Consider the following 27960-nt stretch of genomic DNA (forward strand, 5'->3'; position numbering starts at 1 on the left):
TTGCCTCATGTACAAAGACAACCCTCTCCTCCTACCACCCAACACTACAACCTGTGAGAGATGCACTTATCTAGCCAAACTGAAGATAAAGCTCTCTCCAATCAAGACTGAACTTGACAGTCAAGAGGAGAAGGTAAACACTTGCACAACACCACACTTATCACATAGTCTCACTAAATCTACACCACCAAAATCCACACATAGAAGCACAAAAACATTCACGGAGGCTCTCAATAATAATCTGCTCAAGCAACACAGAGCACCAAAGCAGAAATGCAAGCAACCTCCACCCCCAAACACAACCCAAATGACACATAGCCCGCAGACTCAGTATGCCACTCAACCACACCCAATAAGGCAAAACAACGTACCCAACACACTAGTCATAGGTGACTCTATAGTCAGGCACACTGATGTCCTACTCAGGCTAAACAAGGAGAAGGTTACTGTCAGCTGCCTGTTGGGTGTCAGGATCCACCACATAACCCACACACTCAGGTCACTCCACAACAAATACAAATATGACTCTGTCATTGTCCATGTTGGTGTGAACGACCTGAGAAGTTCCTCCCTGAACTACATGAAAAGCGACACGGAAGAGCTCTCTGATCTTGTAGCCCAGGCAGGTATGACCCTGACCCTGAGTAGCATTCTGCCATCACCCAGAATGATACCGCAGTACAAGGACAAAATGATTGACTTTAACAATTGGCTAAGCTTCTGGTGCCATTCTAAAGGGATCCAGTATGTGTCTGCCTGGGATGACATAGTTGACAGACCACAAAGCTTTATCAGAGATGGCCTGCAGCTGTCACCCCTGGAATTCCGGATATTGGCTAAGGTTCTTGCCGCCCCTATAGTGCCTTTTTAGGCAAGGTTCAAATGACAAATTCACCACTGTAACAGGAACAGGCAAGCAAAAACTGACGGTGATGCTACTCAATGCTAGAAGTCTAAATCTCAAATTGCACTCACTCGAGGCACTCCTTAAAATGGAGAACATCGATATCTGTGCAGTGACTGAGACCTGGTTCAAGGCTCCAGAGAGCATCACTGCACTACCAGGCTATAACTCATACCACACTTTTCGGCCATGTAACCTGGACCAAAACACTAAAGGCGGAGGTGTGTCTATATTTATTAAGGATATCCACACCTCCAGGCTAGTTGCTCAGTATAATGCAGCCGAGGTTATCCAAGTGCAACTAACTCTGGGCAAAACTGGAATCCAAATTGTAGCTTGCTACAGATCACCCACCATGCTCAAGGATTCCCACTCCTCTTTTCTTGGTGTACTGGAAAATATTAGGGTTCAACCAAACACCCTAATAATGGGCGATTTCAACTACCCCACCATTAACTGGGAAAACTACTCATGTACCAACTCCTTCGCTCAGTGCTTTCTGGAATTCATAAACTCTAATGCCCTGGACCAACTTATCCACACCCCCACTAGAGGCAACAATATCCTAGATCTGGTCATTACCAACATGAGTGACCGGTGTTCCACACCTGAAGTCAACGCCTCATTGGTCCGATCCGACAATAAGCTAATTACCCTAGATATCCACATCCACCCCCACCCCCCATTAAGGAAACCACGGTAAAAAATTTCTCCAAAGCCAACTTCATGCTTCTTAAGACAGAAGTTGTGAACTTCATGACACTCATGCAGATGGACAGTACAGTTACCACTACTGAATCCTAGACAATTACACTTTATAGGCACTTACATGAGTGCATGGATTGTGCTATCCCAAACAGAACTGAAACACTATCCTCCAAAAAAAGGAAGCCAATCTGGTGGTCCCCTGCCATAAACAAACTGTACAACAGAAGGAAGAAACTGTTGCAAAAGAGAGTAAAATCCCATGAGTAGAGGAGCTTCCTGGTCAGCCTCAGTAAGAAGCTGCGATCCCTGATAAAATCCTCCAAAGCTAGTTACGAAAACAAAATCACCACTAATTCTAAAGACAACCACAAAGCATTCTATAGCTATGTCAATAATCACAATGGCAACACTCAGACCTGTTCTGAGTTACAGCACAATGGCACTAAATATACAGACCCAACTGATATTGCCAACATCCTGGCAGATAGGTTCAGTGCTAACTTTACCCCCCTCTCACCCCCTAAAGAGCCCATCTCTATACTGCAAGAATGTAAAGTTCCTGTAATCACGGCTGCACAGGTAAAAACCACACTCTCCAAAGCCAAAAACACAGCATCCATGGGACCAGACAACATCCCAGGCTGCATTCTACATGAACTACAGAACAAACTGGCACCCCACCTAAGTACCATGTTCAGTCATAGCCTCACCTCAGGCTTTTTGCCTGTTGAATGGCACACAGCAATGGTTATCCCACTCCACAAGGGGGGAGCCACCACGGACCCCAGGAACTACTGCTCCATTAGCCTGACAAGTCTGGTCTGCAAAGCAATGGAAAGTATCATCATGGAACTTATAAAAAAAGACATTAGTAATCTCAAAACTCTGGACCCCACCCAGTTCAGGTTTGTAAAAGGCAGATCATGTCTCCTAAACCTGAAAGACTTTTTTGAAACAGTCACCAAAGCCGTAGACAAGGGTAAGGTGGTTCACACAGCCTATCTAGATCTTGCCAAGGCTTTCGACACCATCCCCCACACTGGAATTATAGATAAACTCACTAAACTAGGTATAAATCCCTATGTTACAAGATGGGTTGCCAACTGGCTCACTGACAGAACCCATACTGTGAAAGTAGCAGACTCCAAATCCAACTTCAGACCAGTGACGAGTGGAGTACCACAGGGTTCAGTCCTGGGTCTTCTCCTGTTTGGTATCTGCTTCTCTGAAGTACAGGCTAACACAGAAGGTCTTTGGCTAATGAAGTTTGCAGATGACTGCAAACTAGGAGCCATAATCGAAACTCCTAACGATGTGGACATCCTACAAAAGGGCCTCACTGAGATAGATGCCTGGTGTCAAAGCCATGGCCTCAAGCTCAATGCCAAAAAGTGCATTGTCATCCCCTTTGGTAAAAATTCTGTTCCCATGAACTACAACATAGGCAGTAGTATACTTAACACCGAAAGTGGATAAGAGACCTTGGGACACAGGTGGACAGTAGTCTCTCATTTGATAATCACATCACCACAGTAGTCAGGAAATCCTTCTACATGGCACACCTCATCACAAAAGGTTTCTCATCCAGAAAAAAAGAGGTCATTGTTCCCCTCTACTCATCACTCATTAGATCCATTATAGAGTACAATGCCCCTTTTGGTATGTACCTCACAAGACATCTACAGCAACTGGAAAGGCCGCAGAAATACCTCACAAAGAGGATTACCAGCCTCAAACAGATGCCCTATGCAGACCGTCTCAAAAAACTCCAGCTTTACTCCATCGCATATCGCCTACTCAGAGGTGATCTCTGCCTAACATACAAAGCTATGTCAAACCGAGAGCTGTTGGACATGCTCCACTTAAAGAAATCCCAAAACCTCCGAGCTACACGCTCTAGGGACATAAACCTTATCACCACAATAAACAGAACATGCCGGAGGGATAGATTCCTGTCCCAGAGACTTCCCATACTCTGGAATAAACTACCTATCTATATCAAACAAAGCTACTCATTAGCACTCTTCAGATCTTGATGATTGGATGGGAAATAGGAAATTCACCCCGGGGATCACCTCTGTGGCTCTGCTCAACAGTGGCACAGGAAAATAATTTTCTTGGGTGGCAAAAGCCAGGGTACCTTTTTGGCTGGGCTTGTATAGGCCCCAGGGCCAATAGCCTACTACCTACCTATGAACCTATGAGTGACTGTCGTGAAATAATGAGTCTCAAGCAAATAGTGCTTGAGTTCTTATGTTAGTTCCTTCCCTTTATGTAAGGGCGTTCAGTTATTAGATCATGAGTACAAGCATAATGGCCAATATGAATGTATCTTTGAACACTTGAGCTTAAAAACTTCTGAATCTTCAGGTTTAAATGGTGAAGGGGCAATACCTTTAACCATGACATTCACGTCCATCCAAGTTAAAGGGTTCTTCAAAGCAGATGACGTGCAGGTCTTGTCTAAAGAACTGTTTGACTTGTTGGCACTCGATGATAGTTCAGCTCCTATGGCTTATGACAGGCAGAAACAACTAAGACATGCACCCTGACTGTCAGGTAGCTGAGACCCAAGTGTTATAATTGCTTTGTTTAAATCAGATATACTTGCATGTTTATTTTTTGATTTAAGCTTTTTGGGTGGAACAGTCCCACCAGGCCTGTGGCCCCATTTTAAGGGAGATCTTTGAACCTTAAAGGTACAGCAGATTATAACTCTCATTCATGTTCCTAATGAGTCTGTGTATGATGCTCCTTTCATAGTGCTTTGGATTAGGGCATATGTTTAACACTGGAAAGATTTCATAATATTCATCCCTGGGGAACTTTTCCTTTCAAGCTTTGACAGCCAATTCTAGAAGATTGGTACATGTATTTTTCAAAACCAAAGGTTTAATGGAATCAGTCGTTTGACATACATTTTACTCTTTATGTGCTTAAATTTATGATGTTGTCAAAATTTTTGTTAAAATACATTTATGGACTGGAGTTTGGAATTGTTTATTGATTGAAATTTACTTAATAATTAGTTAACCTGCTTACTATTGAAATTAGGAGAGGGTGTAGTTTGCTAGAGGGGTCAGCCTATGAAATTGTCTATTTGCAATGCTGAGCAGCATTTATCTAAGGATTGTCTATATTTTGAATATGATGTAGGAAATGGAGTACTGATTCCTCGAAATGTGACACTTCTATCTCTAGATAATGGAATGCAGATCGTTTTTGGCTAGACTCCTTCCCTAAAACACCATATGATTAGGAAGATATCCCTTCATTTGTGTAATTTAAATAGACTGCTCACTGTTAAAGGCTGAAAGGCATAGTTCTCTATGCTTTCACTATCAGTGGGGAAAGATTAACCTGACAAACATCGGAATCCTTGAAATAAGTACTGCAAAAAAAAAACATCAACCAAAAACAAGTTTTTTAAGTGATTTTGCATGGTGGTCAAGCCCTCAGTACACCCTGATATGGGAAGTATGTCCCCCACACTCTTAGAACCTATATATTTTATTTATTTATTTACTGGAAAAGTCCGACTGGGCACAGGTGCCCTTTTTCAATGAAGACCTGGGGAGAATAGCTCCAAGATATATTTAATGCAAAAAAAAAAAATTACAATAACAATTTTTATAATGCAGTTTCAGTGAATACCGAACATAATTGACATCATAATAACATTTTAAATGTGTACACAGAATGTATAGTGCAGTATGAAATGTGGCGTTAGTGTCTCACATGAAGTTTATCAGAAGGAAGATCTGAAATCATGTAATAAGACAGAGTCCAGTTATGGCTAACCTGTGGACAGCAACATGTGGCTTATACCTTATGGAAATACTTGTTTTTAAGAGATAAAAGCTATGTCTGGGAGACACCTGCAGCTTTGCATTTTTTTAGGACAATATGGCTGAGTTGAAAGGGGTGTGTGGACTGAATGCTGTCCTGAAGGTACTCTTTGCTTTATTTTGAAACTGTAAACCTAAATGAATTAATATTTTAGTTTGTCAGCAAGTGAATAAAACTTTCACTAGCCACATACAAGTTCTCCTAAATTGTAAACTGCAACAAAAATGAAACCTGTAGTTATGGAAAAGCATCTAAAGATTGAATGAGATGGTAGTAATTGCTCATTCAAGTTGATGAATCAAAGCAGTTATACTGATGATGGAATTATTAATTTAAAGGAAATACTGGAATATTCTTGCTTAGCTGCCACCTAAAAGCAATTCTGACAGTGCCAACAGCTGTCTTATTGTACAAGTTAAGGGGTGCTCTCTGGGAATCAGAAACATTCTTCACATCATGGTAAAATATTTTACTTGATGAGTGGCCCTGTGCAGGGTGATTTGTAGACACACTAAACATGAGTGGGGAAAGCCAAGAAATTCTGCCATCTGCATAGTAGGCAAATAGTGGTTTAATGAGTTGGTAATGATTATGAAAATGTGTCTTTATTGATGCAAACAACTCAGGGAAGTGGTTCAGAGACACACACACAGGCATACATTACTAGAGGAGCTAGCCCCAGAGTTAATGGGTGCAGTAAAATCCTGCAGTTATAGGAAGTAAATCATGGAATGATGGAATTATGTATGGGGCAGCCAGAGCATTAACAACTCTGTGTATGCAACAAACTTTATTTGACATTGGTAATCATGGTTATTATGTCATTCTTGCACCTAACATGTAATGACTCTACAACACTGAAATTGTGGACTCCTTCTGTGTGGATAAAGTCACTATGCAGGAGCTGGTAGAGATGTCTTGTCATCATTTGTAGGTTCATGGAATGTGTGGCTTAGCTATTCGTGTGCATACCAAGGTATGTGCAGCTCTGCAAATGCTGAATTCTAAGTTTATTTTCTTATGTAGACACCTACCTATCATATATAGAGCATCTTACCCTTAAGAACTTCAAAAGTTGTTATGGGCTTTCTATGGAGTTCTTCTTATCCCAGATGTGCCATGAATATCTTATGGGATCTGTCACTCATGGAGGTCTGAAATTACCGGACCTTCTGATATATGCTATTACATTAGCACTTTCCTAAATATTACAAACCAGAACATATCTGGCTGTGGACAGAACTCTGCCTAATTCATGTACTTCACACTAACCCATGTCAACAGGAAAGAGGAAGGATTGGGGACCATGGGGTTCTGGACAGGTGGGTAGGTAAACAGGCTTGTTTTTTGGCACATATAGGACACGATTTGAGACCAAGCCTGGTATTAACCGAGGGGAAGCCTTTCTATTCACTAGTGTGGACAGAGAGGGAGTGCTTTTACTAGAGGGATTTTTTTGTCTCAGGACCCAGGAGGGCTCTTCTCTTCCAAGGATTTCAGCACACAAATCTGAGATTTTGGCAATACCTACAACTAAGGTCAATCTTTCTACCTGGTGGAATAGGGATATCAGTGGGCCCCTTATGTTTACTTCTTAATAAGCAGTTCTTATCTGGGCTGGCTGCTAGACAATTCCCAAAGGGTATATGCTCAAAGCTCTATACTAGCTTAATTGACATATGGCCACAGGATAGTATGGACTCAAGGGACAGATGACAAAAGCAGCTGAGTAGGCCATTAGTGAGTAGGGTGTGGATACAATTACTAGGAGAATGGAGTAAGATGCCCTACATCCCAAAATGTTTTTTTACCAAGTACAAGGTTATACATCAGTGGCTCTACTCTCCCATGATGCTTCATAACAGAAAGGAAAGTGTGACCCACACATACTGGCACTGTAAACTTCCAAGTGCAGACTATTTTCATATGGTTTGGCTGTGTGTCCCTGTTAAGAATATTTGATATAAAGTCTATGACAATGCTTCCTGGGCTTGGATAGAGACTATACCAAATATTGACCATCCAGAATTTTGACTATTAGATATATTACTCAGCTGTTTCCAAAACAACACCATTCAGCAAATATGACTCATTGAGCTTTGTTTAACTTTCTTGGTTACTATCTGTAAGCAGTGGAGATAGGTTCCCATGGTCTTTTTTAATAACTTTTGTATACATGAGCACAAATTGTGGTCTTAAGTAATCATAAAGACAAACTGATGCTTTGTGAATACTGAATGATCTTCTATTATTATTGGCACTATTTGGACTCGTAGTTTTATCATGTATAGTCTCTTTTGGAGGTTGTCTTTTCTCATGGTTTTGAAGGTTTCTCTTTTACTGTTAATGTAGTTAATGTTATTTGTTGGCATTTAAATGAAAATACTTTGATGAAAAAAGTGACAGCCCTGTGTAGGCTCAAGGAAGAAAGAAATCAGTAACAACTGGAAAACCTAAATCAAAATGATTTGCCAGTAAGCTGATGTGGTCTCTACCTAGCTAATAAAAGCAATGAACCATGGATAGTCTAACTCAGTGGATTCAGGTGCAGCAACTGTAATAGCTACAGCTAATCAAATAATATGAACTAGTCACCTGGCTACAGACATAAACCTTCCACTCCTGCTAAGCCTGTGAGTATGAATAGAAATGCCCTGGGAATTGGTAACTGGGACAAGGATGGGGGCAGGGTGACAATTATTTATCTCTCCAGCATCAGGATTATGTGGGCTTTGCAATTCTTCCTACTGGAAAAAATATGTACCTCCTAGAAGTTGCCCACATGTGTGTGTGAATGACTTGTAGCGATGGTATGGTGTCTGACAAATTCAACCTCAATGGACGTGCAGCAGGACATGTTGGATATTTGCATGCATGTTTTAATTGCAGGCAAGAATTCATTTTTGAACAGAATCCTATCATCTCTCAGAGTGATGTCTATGTACAAGGAAATGATTATATCATTACAAGGTGTCCAGCAGTATGAGTCATCCTGTAACAAGATGGTAGACTGGCCAACCTGTTTCTCAATACATGGCCTGTGCCTTTCATTCCATGGCTTCCATTTACTGGTGAAAAACTTTACTGCCCCATAGTGCCTTTTTAGGCAAGGTCTGGCTACTGGACAACCAAACATATCAGATAAAAGTACAGAATTCAAAACTTTGACTATATCAAGCTAGCTTTTATTCAATGCTAGACATCATAATAATAAATTGCCTGGTTTTGAGGCTTTCCTTCAACTTCAGCACATCCATGTCTGTGCCATAACTGAGACTTGATTTAATTGTGAAGACAGCACTTCCCCAATACCATGATTTAGTACTCATCATATAGTGAGTCCTTAGGGAAGCTGCACTCTATTTTCATATTTGTCAGACACCATACCATCTCTAAGCAGATTCCCAAAATCCCACAGAGTTGAGCACTTGATACAAGGTATCAGTTCATTGCCTGCTATAAGATACCTGCCATCTATCCAGATGATCATGAGAGCTTCCTAAATGTACTCAGTGAATTACCTATAAAAATATTTTATGGAGGGCGATTTCAATTATCCATCAATAAACTTGGTGCAACTATACCTCAAAAGTTGGATATGCGCAAAGATTTTTTAGCTTAATAAATGTTAATGCCCTAATATAAAACTGAAAAACTAATGGTCTAAACACCCATAGGCATGAAACCTTAACCCTGTTACTCTGTCTCTTACAGACTCCTGCATGGGAGGTCTTTGTCTTGTTTTCTATGCCATTAAGGATTCAACTTTTCTTGAGCTCTTGTACTTCAGGAAAATTAAGCAGCCCCAAAATCAGTGATACTGAGTTTTTAAATCTCCATTTATACAGACATAAAACATGCCAGGGGTACAGATATAATACCTATCCAATCACTGTAACAAACTGGTCTTACATGTAAAACAGTGACATTCTCGCATCCTTCAGGTTAAACCTTGACAAGTGACTAAGCATCTACAAATTATTTCAGGTCTGGACTATTTTGCCATTCTAATATCATTATATCAGCAGGTGAATAATATTGCCAAGGCATACATGGCTTCCATTTTTATTGCCTTGTAACTCCTACATTCCAGTGATTATATAAATTAAATATGTACACCAAGCACAAAGCACTGTCTTACCTTTGCATACCTATGATGCTCAGCTATAGTGTAACATACTCTTGGAATGGAGGACATTTTAGAGTTTCTGTGCATATAAAGCATACTTACTGGCCATATCCTTGAGGGCATCTTTGTCTTTGGGCTAAGTTAACTAAATCAATCCTTCTGTATAGTCACACAATTTTTTGTATGACTCCTCCAGTTTCTAGGTTATTAGCTAAGCATAGATCATCTGTGTCATAGTTAAAGCTTCAAGCAAGGATCCCAAACAAGGCAGTAATGATACTGGGATCATACCATTGTAATAAGTATGATTTATTATCCTCTACCTATGTGTACACATAACTGAAACAGAGTTTTGCTTGATATGCCTGTTTAAAGAACTCAGAGCCCATTAGAATGAGTCTCAGTGGTTCTGTTTTTACTTGCAGAAGTCTGTAAGAGCTAGAATAATACAGATTGGGTTTCATGTATGTCTTGACATCTATGGGTCTTTAGACCACTTATCCTTTTTTGATAGGAACTTCTGGGGCTTTTCTAGCCATGAGCTATTTCTTGACAGGTATGTATCAAATGGAACATTATATTCCATAGTTCATGTAATAGCTTACTTTGGGTAGGAAGTTTCAGAATGTTGCAGATCAAGATCAAATCATAAGTCAAAATGGGAATGTATTTCTGCCAAATGTGGAATTGTGCAATTTACTAAAAAAATGCCAGCATACATAGATTAAATGTTCTGCTTGTCACCATGAGAATGGTAATTACAACATCATCCAAAAATTGTGCTATAGTCAGTGAAAATGTAAGATGAAATCATCTACATGTATTAGTCTGCATAATTACAAAATGGAGCATTTGAATTATTTTACTTAATTTTGTCAGTTTTAAGAGTCCACGTGTTATTCTTATTATCTAAATGCTTTGACTGTATATCCAACTCATTTATTTGACAGATGATTAAAATCTACTCGTGAGTTTCAAATATGTAAAATAATTTAGCTCATTTTTTTCTTCACAAAATGCCAGAATTGTCAGATATTTTAAAATAAGTGTTATAATACCATGTGGAAAAGCATGACAGTATGTGGAGAAGGGAAGACGTACCTGTCATGAGCTGAGACCCTTGGGAATTGTTTTTGCTCTTTGAGTTCTCTTTGAGACTTACAGTGCATAATAAAAAGCTAATTCTACTTAAAGTGTATAGTCATATCATGTTATTTAATTGAAAGATGTGCACCTTGTACTTTTTTCATTTTTTCACATTTCTCATATAAAGCTATTAGTCTATGGGCAGTAAAAGTAATGTGCAAACAAAACCCTTGAGACTGATTCTACAGTTTTAGGAAGCATATGGATATGAATTCTCTTTCAGATATGTATAAAGATACCTAGATGTGAATGAATAACTCTCAAGTGGTAAAAAAATTACAGCTAGACGCTGTTTTAGAATTCAATTTGCACTAAATCTTGAATATGACAATTAGACTAAATATATAACTCTGTCCATCATAATGTGCATCATGATGCAGTGAAAAAATTCACAGTACATTAGTATTTCCCCTTTTATGTATGGTATTCTGAGTTTTGCAATGTTCTGTTTCCAGCTGCTGTGACACACAGATCTATTTTGAGAATGTTTTTCTATTTTATACAGCCTACTTATTACAATGGTAACTAACTACTCAGTAAACTGAACTGTGTTGATTGTGACACAATGCCATACTTAATAACTGAAAAATACTAGAAATATAACAATTTGGGACATAGCCATTATAATGTATGACGTGGATTTAAAATGGCAGGCACAGGAAACAGACTATGTTGTAGCATTCATAACACTTGCGTAGGTAAGCTGTGGCACTCTTCAGTGATACTTGAAAAATTACAAGACACTCTGAATAACTGCAATATGTAGAGTGCTGGGTACCTAGGGTTTTCCAAAGGAATGCTGTATCAGGGAGGTGAAGACCCTGGCAACTAGTCAGTGCATTATTCAGTTCATGAGACATAATGCTATGGACAGAGAAAAGAAGCCATAAAATGTAAATATTTTACTGGTCAGCACTGAAACTGCCTTATGCCATTGTTAATAACACTGAGTAGGTTATATAGACACTAAATGGCTGTCCACCAGGCCTCTCAATTGTCTCTGGTTTGGAGGAATATTTCTATTTTCAGGCCTGATTTACCCCTGTACATGATATACATGTTTTTGGAGGTATGCCCCTATTTTTTAGAGTTAATTTACTGATTCTTACAATTTTCTGACTTCTCCCTCATCACATGTAATTTTGAAGGTGTCATGTACACAGAAAACCACACTACTTGACCAATGTATACTAGGGCATCCAATAATTTAAAGAAAGAGGACATGCATCTTATATCTTCCTTTTTCAGAAGGAAAAATAAATTACCTTGTATTATAGAATTTTGCAATGCAGTTAAAATCTACAGATTTTACAGTCTCTGATAATATACTTGGATGTTATTGTTTGTTTTATAAACGTGTTTCTGAGTAACATTCCACAGTTTACTGGAAGTAGGAAGCATTATGTGCTATTTTGTATTCAAACTGTGTGCTAATTAGATGTCCAGATTGTTGGTTAGATGTACCTGCTTTTCCACAGTTTTGCACCTACTTTCAATGCCTGCAGGTTGAGAGGTCTGCTTCTCACAACACCAGCAGGCATGCAATTTAGTAAATTGAAAGATTCAGGATGCAACATACTATAATTATCTATCTGCTCACAATACAGAACCTAGGTCATCGTTTTATGACACCTTTGATCAATGACATATACATCTCCAAGTGGGCATATTCAGTGGACTGTCACGTCAGGCTAGATAGAAGAGAATCCATACAGAATCAAATGAATAAAATAGCTTCTAGACACCTTACATGTTGCACATTTAAGACAGCTAACACTTTAAAAATAAAGCACATACTCTTAAGGACATTTCCAAGTGCTGACATAAGATCTCCACACAATGCTAATAGTAAATGCTCATTACATATCCAATCCCAAGACATTAAACACACACACAGGAGGAAGACATAGATGTGGTATAATTTACAGGTAAATAAATCCCTGGAAAGCATCTGCAGCTTGTAGTGAAAGTAGTGAATGGGCATTTTTAAGGTGGATATGGATTTAAAATTGCTTTCATGTGGTGTTTGATTGCCATTGACAGAATTCCACATTGCAGATTCACTCACAAGAATGCAGTCAGTGCAGACTCACAAGACAAGACTAGACTGTGCCACATGCTAGTCAATGCATACCTCTTTAGATATAACAGCAATGCATTTAATAAACCCTAACTTATGCCATATGTACCACTAACAGAAAAAGGCAAATGTACTCTTATTGTGGGGAAACTGAGGTAATTTTTTTTCAAAGCGCATATGTTGGGTGGAGAACGGAGAGTAAAGTCTTTGGCCACATAAGAATTAACATGAAATAAACCAAGTTCTGTAGAGGAGATGTTGTAGCTATTGTATTGAGCACAATTGCAAGGATATGGCTGTGTAGCAAAGTGGTTGAGGTCCTGGTTTTGTAATCTAAATGTTCTAAGTTCAAATATCGTTAGTGCAGTTTTAAGAGGTTTGATGCATATAATTCATGTACTCAGCAGATTTTTATATGTCTAGGAGATTGGTATAATGGTTAAAATGTTTACCTCACAAACACAAGGTGCAGGCAGTTGCTAAGGAATTATTGAGAAAGTTTCCAAATATAGTTTAATGTTAATGTTTACTTGGCTAAAAAGGAATACAGCAGGCACTGCAGTATCCAAACTTAGAAATATTTCCACGTATCAAAGAATGACAGCTGCACTGAGGTTTTCTACAAAGGTTTGCCAATAAACACCATTATGCTATTGATGGTGGTAGTGAGAAAATTCGAACTTTCAAATTATTAAAGTTATATGTGGAGGGATGAATTATCCCAGAGGGGAAAGGCAGTGACAGAGAGAAAGAGAGAGAGAGAGATGACAGGATGAAGTGTATAAAGTTGAGGAAAAAGGAAAACCAGACTTACCTTAGCTTTAGCACTAGCAAGATCAAGCATCCCCTGAAACCTAACTTTAATGCAAATCATCTGAGTTGGAGGAGTTAGAGGAGATGCATGCAGCATGATTTTCAACCAGAAACATTTGGAGCTGTAAGTACTCAGAGTCCACTGCTTGTGTTTGACTACACTGGATTTCTTCATTTAACACTTTGGATACTTCCATTTTTTTTTTGTTATTTTTGCTGTTATTCTGATGCAGTTTGTTTTATTTTATAATTGTGCTTTACCTTATTTTTTTCTTGGATTTTTAAAAGGTTTTAGCTAGCTATAGTTAGAAAAAAATCATTTTCCATTCACTGATGGCATAGGAATTAAATCTAGGTAATTGGTAACAGGCGGTAAGAATTAGGATTTCTTGTTTATGGCAAGCAAAACAGGAAAGGACTTAATCACTGGAAAGTGCAAATGCTCGGAGAGTACTGGTAGTGTGTATCTGCATTGGATTTTTCCCACCCACCCAGTTTTTGTTGTCTTTTTAAACTTGGCACCTTTTGAACTTCGCATCCTTCTGTTAATCTGATTTTTGGAAGATCGTCCCAGTCCCATTTTATCAGCTCATACTACAGGGCACTAAAAGAGCTAACTGGGAAGGGCTTCCTCTTTGAACATTAAAGCTTGAGTTTGCCTCTTTTTTATATCATCCCACTCACTTAGTCCATACTGTAATACTCAAAGTATTAATCCATTTTTTCCCATCTTACTTTTAAAATTTGCAACATCTAGGACAAGGCTAACAATCTCTTCTGAGCCTACAAACTGCTCCTCATGAGCCAGCTTAGGATTAGTGCTTTGGTTTTGCTCTTGGTAAGAGAAGGAGCAAAGAGGCATTATTTTCTAGCTATAGTATAAATTAGCAATCGCTGGAAAGTCTGATAATTGTATTTTAAGAGCCAGTTTAGGATTAATGCTACTGCTTTATTACTGATGTGAGAAGGCACTGAGGAGCATTGTTTTTTGATGGTCTCATATTGGGCAGCATGTATGGGACTTCCCTGATTCATCTGGTGGTGGCTACATAGAAACCACTTCAGAGCTTCTGTGTAGCCTAGCTTTCTGTTGTGTCAAGCTGTTGTACTTGCTATTCAGTATACCTACCAAGAGAAGACTTATACAAGTGTATTGAATGCAGCAACATCTGAGAAAATACTTTTTCTCAGAAAACAGCTTGGGATTGGTGCCACTGATTTGCTTCTTGTGAGAGAAGAAACAAGGGATTGTTGATTCATAGTTGCATGCAGCTACTGTGAGACCAGCACTAGTACCCAAGAAGTAGACAACAGCTGAAATCACCCTTAGTCATCATTCTTATATACAGATCTTTCAAACAATAGACCAATTTCCATTTTATTTCCCCTATCAAAAATATTTGAAAACTATTTATACATAACTTCACAGTTACCTAACCAGCTTCTGTCTTCAACACATTATGGCTTCTGTCCTCATAACAGTACAACTACAGCTTTTCTGAATTTTGTTAATACTGTCAACACCCACAGAAACACTGGAAGCCTAGCCTCCACCATCTTCCTAGACTTAACAAAAGCTTTTAGATACTAACACCCACCAGAACCTCTTACATAAACCCTCATACTTATGGCTTACTGACTGTTCACTGCAATGGCTCCATAGCTACCTCTCAAGCAGAGAATAAGCAGTGAAATGGAAAAATGATCTCTCCACCATTTTGCCAGTAAGTATTGGTGTCCCGCAAGGATCCATACTAGGGCCCATGGTTTTCAACATATTCATCAAATGATCTCTACACTGCTACAAAAATGCTACCATAGTTCAATGCACTGATGACTCAACCCTAATCTTCTTTGCTAAATATCTCCAAACTCCAAGACCTTTCACAACAATCCTTATCAGTTGAAACATTGATAAGTAATTCACAGCTACTTCTGAATACCATAAAAAAACTAAATTACTGCTCTTCATCCCAGGAAGTATCTCTAGCAAAACAATATTATTTACTGTCATCTCTGCCAGCAACACCTTGATAGAACAAGCAAACGACACAAAATTAGTGGGTGTCATTACAGATAACCATTTACAATTCGACCGCCATCTATCATACATGGTTAAAAAATTCATCAACAACTAGTAAAATTATACAATGTAAAAATCTATGCCACTGATATAGCCAGAAGACATACAGACTTTATTTTTTTATTGCCATCTCTCCTCCATGTTATCCTGCTTTTCACTAACCTTCATGTCTCACAACTGTTGAAACTTGAGTAATGTTCTAATAAAACAGCCAAATTTGCAGTAAACTTTAATACTAGGACACACTACTGCATATCCCTTAAGGTAGTTAGAACCACCACAACACCTAACTCTTTCTCAGTTAACCACAATATACAGACTTTTCTATAAGAGAGAAAATTTCCCATCCCTTCATAACTTAATACAACACAACTCACTAGAATTTTACAATCTAGAGAAAAATCACTCATCACTATTACCAAATCATCTCATACTGCTGGTGAGTCTCAATATTCAAAAAGTGTAGCTAAATTATATGTAAGATCAGGTATTATTTAACTGTACAAAAATAGAGTATTCTTTTTGCATAAGTATAGAAGTGCAGCCATATTAAAGCAGGCCTTCACAGTGTGCATACAGTTTTAGTGAAAGCACTTTTAATCAGTGAAAATAACATTTAGTCAAAAATACTGATAAGAACAGAATGTGCAGTACATTGAGAACCAACAGATCTTACAAAGCTTGGGAACCAAGGCTAAAGAGGCATTTAGATACTTACAGGATTTTGGTATTATTAAAAAATACTTCAGACACAGTTAAGTTAACTTTTTTGGACTGATATGCAGAAAGCCTTTGCAGTACAGACACTCGAGTATAAGTGCAGAAGTCAAATATCCAGCATTCCAGAATATTAATGATATTATTCAGGAGGAAAGGAATACAGAATTTCTAGAGACTGTTTCCGTTTATCAGCACTGTTAATGGAGACAGTATTTGAATAGTGTTGACATCCACCTTCCCTGTTAATAATAAAAGATTCTTAACTGAACAACAGTGTGCACATAGGATCATAGGATCATAGGGGTTTACTAGGCTATCGACCTGGAGGTCATTTTAAGCCTAGCCATTTCATTCCGATGTAATACAATAGATAAGCAAGTCAATATTCAGGATTGCATTTAGTAATGACTGCACATGTCTAGGAGGTTGTAGGCTCTATCCCCGGTAAGAATGTATGGTGTTCTATCCACTTGTCCAGGTTCCTTTTAAACCGTGTCATAGATTTGCTGTGTTTAACATGAATTGGCAGCCTAATCCAAAGATGTGGCAGTCAATGGAAGACAAATCTGTCCCTCCAGCTTGTTCTATTTAAGTTGCAGGCCATATTTAGGTTCCTGGAACAGATAGCTCTAGTCCCGATTGATTTATGGATGTGCAGAAGTTCATTAGGTTTGGGTCTGAGATTGCTATGTAAGCCAGGAATAAGTCTCCCCTAAGAAGTCTATATGATACAGAATTTACTGAATGGGACTTTAGTTGGTTTGTGTAAGGCATGTGCTGAATTCCCTTGATCTTCTTTATTAGAAGCCTCTGAGGTCTCTCCAATTGCTACAGGTGTTTTGTATAGTACATGCTGAATTGGGCATTATATTCAATTATGGGCCTGATTAGTGCCAAGTATAGAGGGGTTATAACCTCCTTTGCTCTTAAGGTAATGTCTTTACAAATCAAGTGTGCTGTGTAGAAATCCTCCCTTACTACAGTAGACACATGGTGGTGAAAGTTAAGGTTGCAGTCAACTCGTGATCCCAGATCCCTTACCACTTTGTAGGTACTTAGGGTGTTGTTGTTGATTTGATAGTGTGAAGGCACATTGTTTTTGTCGAAGGGAATGATGATGCATTTCCTTGCATTCAGCTGAGACCGTGACTAAGACACCAGTTGTTGGTCTGCATAAGACCCTCCTGGAGTATGCTGACATAATTTGGGGGTTCAATAACTGCACTTAGTTTGCAGTCATCTGCAAACTTGGTCAGCCACAGCTCCTTAGTTTTGGCCTGAATTTCTGAGAAGTATACACCAAGCAGTAGGGGTTCCAAGACTGACCCCTGTGGCACCCCACTGGTGACAGGTCTGCTGGTTGATGTGGGGTCAACCACTTTGATAGCATGTGTCTGGTTTGTGAACTACTTGGCGACCAGTCTTACAACAAAGAGATTTACATTCAGTTTGCTAAGTTTATCAGTAATGCCTGAGTGTGGGATTGTGTCAAAAATCTTTGCCAAGTCAAGGTATGCTGTTTGCATAGATTAGCTCTTGTCAATGGCCCTGGTCACATTGTCAAAGAAATCCACCAGATTTAACAGGCAGGATCTGCCCTTGACAAAGCCGAGTTTGGTTGCAGCTAGGGTTTGGAGGTTACCTATGTTTTTATTAATGAGGTCCATAATGATGCATTCCATGGCATTAAAGATGAGTCTGGTCAGGCATATGGGTCTATAATTCCCTGGGCCTGTTGTTGTTCTCCATTCTTAGGAACAAATCCTGTGGTTAAGCTATGATTGAAAAGGGTAATTCCGCTTTAATCACCAAATTCCACAAAACTTAGCGCTTTCACCATAACACATATGGCTTCATCAGAGTCAGTGGAAAATTTAAAAACACTCATATAAATAGTTACATCATCTAGCAACAACCAATCAACTTCCTTATTACATTAATAAATAATTAGTCTAAAATAATTAGTCTAAAATAAAACTTCTTACTAAACTGTTCCAGTTGCTTTAAACCCAACACATATATTTTGTAAAAATGTGTATGCATATATATATATATATATATATATATATATATATATATATATATATATATATATATACATATAAATAAAACCGCTAGCACATTTAATCTAATTTGCCAAGCTGCTTCCACTACTGTCATTTATACCCGGGTACTGGGTGGCATTTAATCTAATTTGCCAAGCTGTGTCCAAGTTGGAAGCAGCTTGGCAAATTAGATTAAATGCCACCCAGTACCCGGGTATAAATGACAGTATATCTAGTTTCCCTATCTGAAGTCAAGGAGTTATATTATTAATTAACATAGTACATGATTTTTCACATGCAGCTTTACTATATAATAATTGTTTTTTATAAGTTTTTTTATATGTTTTATAGTGGCCATTATAATTGCACTTAATTATTTATTTTTATTATTATAAATTATTTTGAAATGAGTATATATGTTGAGTATTTATATATTTATACAAAAACATATATATATATATATATATATATATATATATATATATATATATATATATATTTGTATTTAGTACTATACAATTGTATAGGTTGATATAGGTGTAGTAGTATAATATATACATAACATTCATAGAGTTTTTTTTTTCCAAAATCTCTTTATTTCAGTTTTCTTCCATTCATAGAGTTCTGAACGTGCTAGGAGTTTTATTTATATATATGTACACATTTTTACAAAACATATGTGTTGGTTTTAAAGCAACTGGAACAGTTTACTAAGAAGTTTTATTTTAGACTAATTATTTTAGACTAATTATTTATTAATGCATTAAGGAAGTTGATTGGTTGTTGCAAGATGATGTAACTATTTATATGAATGTTTTTAAATGACTCTGATGAAGCCATATGTGTTATGGTGAAAGCACTAAGTTTTGTGGAATTTGCTGATTAAAGCGGAATTATTCTACAGTTTATCCTTGCTTTAGTTATTTTACAAGTTTGGCTCTTATTGGACTTCTTTTTGTGAGTTTGATGATTGAAAAGGATACTTAATGGTAATGTTCGTTCATGTTTTAGGCTATTTAAAAGACACCCTGGGATACCATCTTTTCCCATAGAGGCTGTGTTTTTTGCCATGGACAAGGCTTTAATGACATGCTCTTCAGATATATAGGGTGGGATGGGGATTTGGGGCAGGGTTTGTGATAAGTTTGGTGGGGATAAGGGAGTGAAATTTTTGCCAGATCTATCCACAAGCAGGTTTGCTATCTCTGTGGGGTCAGTGTGTGTGATACCATTAGTTACTATTTCGGCACATGCTTGGGTCCTACGTTTTAGGCTATGCACATAGCTGTAAAAGGCCTTATGGGTATCCTTGGCCATGACTGTTAAGGATTTCTCAAAGTTACTCATACAGGATTTGTTATGTTGTCTTTTTTGTCTTTTGAGGCTGAGGTGGGTCCTTTTCCATTGTAGGGGCCTTGCATTTGTTTTATTGGATAGCAACGTTTTTGCATTTGTTGTAAAGTTTGTTGATGTTGGATGTCCACAACGGCAGCTTGTTTTTTCTTGCGGCTCTGGTTTTGATTCTTTGTAGTACAGCTGAGTCTATACACTTAAACAAGTGACTGTACAGGACTTTCGTGTAGGCTTTGGTGTAGTTTTAACTTTCAGCTAAGAATGGGCTTGGAATGCATTAATACCTTCCACTAGGAGGATAAGGTTTGCCTTGGTGAAGGTTTTTTCATCTGACTTCACCCTTTGTGAGTTCTGGTGTTAGTGCCAGCTTGACGGTGACTGATTTGTGATGAGATTTAACTAATGAGGGTCCAAGAGTTATGCAAGTGCATCTGTTAGTCATGTTAATGAGGACCAGATCTAGTATGTTTGTTCCTCTTGTTAAGATATGAACAATTTGTTCCATGGCATTTGAGTTAGCAAAGATAGGAACTTTTGCACTAGTGAGTAAGGGCTAGAGTAGGTTTCCCAGTTGACAGTGGGATAATTGAAACTAGAGTGTTCAGAAATATTTCGATTGACTCCAGTTTGGTCAAGTAGGCTTTGTGTGTGTGTCATGATCAATGGAGGGGGATCTATAGCTGGCTATGACTTGAATGGTGATCTTACCCACAGTAACCAAAGTTTGGAGTAACTCTATAGAGTTGCCCAGTCTCACTTGACAGGAGGTGAATTTATCTATAATATAGACAGAAATACTACCGCCTTTGGTTCTCCCACTCATTCTGAAAGGTTTAAGAAGATTCGGTCTGTCAAGCAGAGACTGGCACCTGATCAGCATGTTTGGGTAATTAACAGATAAAGACATTCAGTCCAGTCTCATTCTGGTATCCTACAGTCATATCAATTCTTACAGTAGTGAGCTACCATTGATGGGGGAGATGTGTATCCTGCAAACCAGCAATGTTCATTTGGAACACTCCTTCAGAAAATCTCCAGTAAACTCACAAATAACTTCAAAAAAGAAGCAGTGTTCATACAAAACATTACTAAAGAATTCTACAATAGGTCTCCAAAAACTTCAGCAGAACAGTAGTGTGCATTAAAAAAGCTGTGAGATACCAGGCCACCTTTTTAAAGCAATGTCAACTTTCTTTATGTGAACATGCATTTTTGTTACAATACATTTTCTAGCTCAGAGAGACAGTAAATCTCAAAATAGTTTAATACATCAGTAAATGTCAATGGTACAGTAATGACACCAGTAAATGTGTTTATTAAAGTTAAAAATTTGATAAAGCAGCCTAAAACCTGTGTTTGAGAAATGTTCATTTAAATTTCAAGGTTAGACTGTAATCAGTACAGCAACAGATTCTCAGAGTGAGTCAGCTTCTATCAGTATGATTTCAGACTTGACACATATTCTTGTTTGTAGTCTTCAGAAATCTGTAAATGCTGCAGCAAATGTAATTCAAAATATCGAGTTAATTCACATTATTCCATACACAGATGTAAACACAGACAGTTCATGTAACATGCACATTTCCAGACAAGACATGAAGCAAACATTTGCAATGCCTCAAGTTCATGTTATTTCAAATACAAATGTTCAGAATGTAATACGTTCTAGCTTAATGTTTTCACAAGCCAATGCAAATTTTGCATGGGGGGATAACAGAGATCAGAATGCAGATTTTGATCAGTTTGATGAAGTAAACACCAGCATAAATTATATGCTAACTTCCAGGAAAAATAAAAAAAAGAAATACATACCTTAGCTCAAGTCAATGTTATTACTAGTGTTTTAGGGCAAAATAAAGAAGAACCGTATACCATAGCTCAGGTCAGTGTTGTTGCTAGTGTTATAAAACAGGATTTTCAGCTTATCTCTAAAGGGTGTGGCAGTCCAGCACCAAACCAGATCATGTATTCGTCAATCTTTAAGGTTAAAAGAAATGATAAATTTCATTGTTTACAGAAAAAAATTATGGAATAATGTACTGATTAATACAGACACATTGATTTCAGTTACAAATAGACCTCTACTAGAAGACACAAGTGCAGTTATGTCAGGATTAAAGGTAAAACATTACAGAGGTGAACAGTTCTAAGTGTAACAACTCTGTACAAGGTATGGACATGTCATCAAAGTTACATGTTGTTTTAATCTTCAGTAACAAGATTTTATGAAAAAAATGCCTCATAATGTACAGTAGTGAACACAGATGACACTAGAATTTGCATGCAGTAGATTGTGCAAATGTCAAGAATTTTAAAATTGGTTATGGCATAAACATACAGATTTATGGATTAAAGATAAAATAAATTCTAGTTCAGCTGCCACAACTGAAGTGTGGGGAGTCAAGTTACCACGTTTTCAGAAATAGTATGTTTTTCTCAGAAAAGTTAAGAGAGACTGGGAGTGGCCAGTAAGAAAACAAAAGTAACAGTACTCATTTACCATTCTGGAAGCACATATGTAGGGTATACCAGAAATGACTGCCAAGTTAATTCACAGAGTAAAAGGTTTACAGTCACAAATCTGGCAAATGATTATTTTGTGGCATTGTTTTGTTTATCAGACATTGTTAAGACCTATAAATTATGGCAGTAAAGTGTTGCAATGCATGATAACATCTTGATACAGACAAAGAAAAAGGTTCACAAATATTAAATGATGTTTTGCTATTTTACAGAATATAAAATTTAAAGTTAATGCTGCATCTTAAAAGTGACATTACAGTCAAAAGTTCAGATCCCATGCAAGAAAATAGTGCAGCAAAAGTATTATGAGTCATTGAAGCTATAAGTTCATATAAGATGTTAAAAAAACTTCACATACTTGTATAAAGGAAAAACAAGTAAAGTTCCAGAGATCAGTTCAATTCTAGTAATAAATGTGTATATGTAAAACAGTTTAAAATTGTATATATTTCATGCAGAAATTGCAGTTTACCAAGCACACTAGATGCACAGATTTTGTAACTGAGTTATCAGATTACAGGCCAGCTCAGCAAGCTGAATTAAAGACAGTACTGCATGCTATAAAACAGTATGGTAAAAATCAGTTTAATATTATTAGTGACAGTTTTATGATATAACAGTTCTTACAATTTATCCAAGAAAATTGCAGGCACTAATAATAAATCCTTGCAGTATTCTGTGGTACTGAAAAAATAAATGATGTCAGCTAAAAAATGGATATGTTAAATGTAGAAAGTTCAACAGTTAAAATTAATTTTATAAAGGTACAGAAATGCATAAAATGTTAAAGTATTAATAGTGTCAGATTACTACTTTAGTTTATTTTAAGTTATATCAAGAAAAGCAGTGTCTCTGAGGTTTCTGTTTAATTTAATAATAAAGTTACAGCCTTTCCATTTCACTGTAGTACATTATTGGTTCAGTTATAGACTTGCAAGAATGTATTTATTAGTAATGTAAATCTATTTCACTATAGTACATTATCAGTTTGCTTACAGAATTACAAGAGTTTATTAGCAGCATGTGTTTATTTCATTGAAAAAAAATGTAAATAAAGTCAGGGCAAAAAGAAATGCTATCAGTTTATAATTATTAAAGCTGCAAATGTTATTTTAACAACTTGATACTGCTTTTATGTGCTTTTCAAATATTACTACAAAAGACATGCTGTCAGTCTTGGATATTTAAATAATTTCCAGGCTGATTTTTCAGAACACAGAGTAAATACATTGAAGATTGCATCAGCCACCCAGTCTTGCACAGAAAACAGGAAAGGAAGGTTTGGAAGGTATATATATAAAGCAGCCCTTCCAATAACTCAGCAGTGACTGGGACAATGCAGAGTAAGGCCTAAACTTGGTAAGAGCTGTGATGCACAACTCACATATCTATTTATTTATTTATTTATTTACATTTGTTGACCAGGAGTGTCCGACTGGACGCAGGTCCATTTTCAGCGGAGGCCCGGGGAGAAAAGCTCCACCGTTAAAATAAACAGACAGTAGTTACATTGGATTACATAGCGATTAACAATTTAACATAGCAATTACTTACAACATATTTACAGATGAAGAACATAGTACATCAGTAGACAACTAGTATCTTTATCTGTGAAGTACATAACAGACATTAACAAATGTTACAATAAAAAGTTCCTGCTGTATAATAAGTACTAGGCTTATGAGCATCTGAGCTTGCTATAATCAAGGTAGTTAGTGGAGTGGAAAGAAAGGTAGTGGCTGGATGGGGTGGGTGATATTAGAGTGGGAGTTGCAAGGGCATAGTCAGCATGTTTTTAGGTGCACTTTTAGTAAAGTTTTGAAGTGGGTGCATGATGGTATGGAGGTAATTGTGGGTGGGAGAGAGTTCCATAATTTGGCTATGGTGTAAGAGAATCACCAGCAGAGTTATTGGCTTTAGTGATCTGCAAGTGATTTTTGTTGCTGGATCTTAGTGGTCTGGTAGTGCGATAGGGTTGGAATAGATTCTGGAGGGATGGGACATTTAGTGGATGGTTTACTAGTTTGTGGATGAGTGAGAGTTGATACCATTGAAGGAGGTGAGGGAGTTCAAGCCAGCCCAGTTCAGCAAGTGAGAGACAGTGGTGACTACGGTAGGATGCCCCTTTGGCAAATTTGGCGATTTTGTCGTAGCAAGTCTCTAGCTTGTTTAGATCGCATATCTAAAGAAAGACAAGACCACCAAAGATACCTTCAATTTTTGTTTAAATGTGTTTCAGTTATCTAAATTCTTTAAAGTTAAAATGTGTTTATAACAGATGTGCATTTGTGCAAATTAGAGTTAAAGCAAATATGCAAATATTTTCATAGGTTCATACGATGATACTAAGCTAGTGGCCCAGGGGCCCTTATAAGCCTAGCCAAGAATTTCACCCATGTTCCCATAAAGTCAACACCTGCTTTCCCTGTCCAGCAGGGACACAGGTGGGATCCCAGGGGTATATTTTCTGTTTCTCATTAAGTCATCCAGGTTCCTCTTAAAGAGGGCTAGAGAGGTACTCTGCTTGACATGGAGAGGGAGGCTATTTCACAGATGGGGGAGTCTTTGGAATACAAATCTATCCCACCAACAAGTTCTATTAATGTCACAGACCAGGTTAAGGCCTTGTGTGTGGGTTACGCAAGTGGAGTTTGTCTTATGGATATGCAGCAACTCCATCAAGGCTGGGTCTGAAATGGCCTTGTATGCTAGACACAGGTCACCTCAGAACAGTCTGTATGAGACTGAGTAGAGGGACAGGGCTTTTAGCCTATCTGTATAAGATCGTTGTTTGAGACCAAAATGAAAAAATGCCAGCACCAAGAATGAATTGAGTAATAATAGCTTTATTTAAGCTGAAATTCTAGACCGGTTTCAGCACATGGCTTTCATCAGTAGATTGTTACACATAAAATGAGAAGGTCCTGCTATAAATACCTTTATAACCGGAAGTAGAAAGACATCATTTCCTGTCTCAAGAAGAAAATGTAATTGTTACAAAAATAAACATAAAAAATAAAAATAAATATTGGTATACATAATGTAATACAATTCAAAATACATGTGCTTTGAAGATATACATATTCTAACATCAATATTAAAGTCAAAAAGGAACAATGTTTGAATTATGATAATTTGTCATTAAGTCCAGGGGAAAACAAACTCCCTAATTTCACTATCCATCTTTTCTCTTTGTTATTCAGAATATCATGCCATCCAGTTTTGAAAGCACGGTTGCCTATAATATTATCAATGATAGTAAATGAAAACTTAGCAGTGGGATGATTCATAGTGTGTCTGTATAAGGCATTTGTAATCCTACCATTTCTGATATCCCCCAGGTGTTCAGATATTCTAATTCTGAACTGTCTGGATGCCTGTCCAACATAAAAAGCTTGACATGTGCATGTTGCAAGATAGATAATCCAATCCGAACTACAGTTACCAAAAAAACCAATATCATATAAATGACCAGTGTTTTTACTAGTAAAAGTTTTTGTTTTAAATATGTAGCCACAAAAGCTGCAATGACCACAAGGGTATATTCCAACTAGTTTCTCACCTGTTAATGTTCTTTGGGATAAAGTTTCATCCCTAGAGTTGATTTTCTTATAATGTGAGAAATGAGATCCCAGCGTTTTCCCCTTTCTGTATGAAAATGAGCATTGCTCCCCCAAATAGTCCTCTAAGAGGGAATGAGACTTCAATATGTTCCAATGTTTATCTATAATATTAAGAAGATGTTTAGTATTTCTACCATAGGTTGTAACAAATCTGCAAGTTTCTTGATTTGTCTGTTTTTGATGTTCTTTATATTCCAGTAGTGAATCCCTAGATTGGTTTCTGCTCCATTGCATGGCAGAACTGATAGTATGTCTGGAATATCCTCTAGTGAGAAACCTATTGCTAAGTCATCATGATGTTGTTTTAAATCTTGCTCAGAGGAACATATCCTTTTGAGCCGCAAAAACTGTGATTTAGGAATGTTATTAATTGTATGTTTTGGATGTAGACTGTTGGCATGGAGCAAGGTATTAAATTCGGGAAATTTTCGATATACAGAAGTTTTTAGTGTATTGTCTGGTTGGCGCTGTAAAAAGACATCCAAGAAATGTATTTCATTATGATGATAGTCCACCGTAAATTCTGTACCCCAAATATTTCCATTAAGATGTTCAACAAATTCTTGAAGATAATCACTGCCACCTTTCCACACTAGCCAACAGTCGTCCAAATATCTTCTCCAGATATCAATCTCTGGTATGTATATATTGTGCAACTCATCATAGATGATGTGTTCCTCCACATAACCCATATAAAGGTCAGCATAAATGGGTGCAAATGAGGCACCCATTGCCGCATTCTGTATTTCCAATAGCAATCTTGTTTGAAGTAAAAGACATTCTTGGTAAGGATGTGTTCAGCCATGCAAATAAGTAATGTATTAAATCCTGGGGAATAAATATTAGCTTTGTTTAACCAAAAATCCAAAGCTGCTAATCCTGCCCAGTGTGGAATACTAGTATATAGAGACTTAACATCTAAGGTACACATTAGCCAATCTGGCTCCAATTCTGATTCAGAGACAATTTGCAAAAATTCAGTAGTGTCATGAAGTCTGGCTCTAATTAAAGATAGAAGGGGTTTCAGTTTTTCAGTTAAAAAAACAGAAAGTGGTTCTGTAAGTGATCCAATCCCAGACACAATAGGTCTGCCTGGCGGTTTATGTAGAGATTTGTGGATTTTCGGTAGTAAATATAGATATTGTTTAGCTGGATCTTTGACCATCAAATGTGATTTAATCTTATCAGAAATAATGCCAGCCTCCACAGCCTCCTGTAAAAAGTCATCTATTTCCCTTTTGAAGTTAGGTGTAGGGTCGGTACTCATTTTCATGTAATGATGATGGTTAGACAGCTGTCTATTTCCTTCATCCCAATAATAATCAGCATCCATGACTACAACCGCACCTCCCTTATCAGCAGACAGAATGACTATATCAGTATTATTCTTAAGATGTGTTAGGGCAAGTTGTTCAGATTTGGATAAATTATGCTTGATATTGTATTCTGATCTCAAATGAAAATGTAAATCTTTGATAACTGCCTGTTGAAAAATAGCCACATGTTTGTCCATTGGAGGATTAAATGTTGATTTATGAAACCGAAATTCAGAAGATCTTTGAGGAGGATCAGAATGATCCTGTTGTCTGAAAAATAAATTCAGGTTAATCTTTCTACAGAATGCAATAGTATCTGATACTAGAAAACTCTCATCAATAAAAAAGCCAGGAATAAATCCAAGACCTTTATTGAGCAATGTATATTCATCTTGTGATAAAACATACTTTGAGATGTTGAGCACATTAGTACAAGGTAAATCTATTTCACTACTGACATGAACAGATCTTCCAAACTTTTTACCCTTGTGTTTTCTGCCTCCCCTATGTTTTCTACCCCTAAAGGGTCATCTGATGTTCGTCCCCTCTTAACATTTGGTGAGTCACCAGTACCAAAGGATTCTGTGTCTGTTGTTGAGGACTCCTCACCAGAAGTAGTGTTACTGAAGCCTGCCTTTTTTAAAATAGACCTAGGCCTCTTTTTACGC

This window comes from Protopterus annectens, chromosome 1.part1 (genome assembly GCF_019279795.1).
Source record: "Protopterus annectens isolate FY-2018-M chromosome 1.part1, PAN1.0, whole genome shotgun sequence".
Classification (NCBI taxonomy): domain Eukaryota; kingdom Metazoa; phylum Chordata; order Ceratodontiformes; family Protopteridae; genus Protopterus; species Protopterus annectens.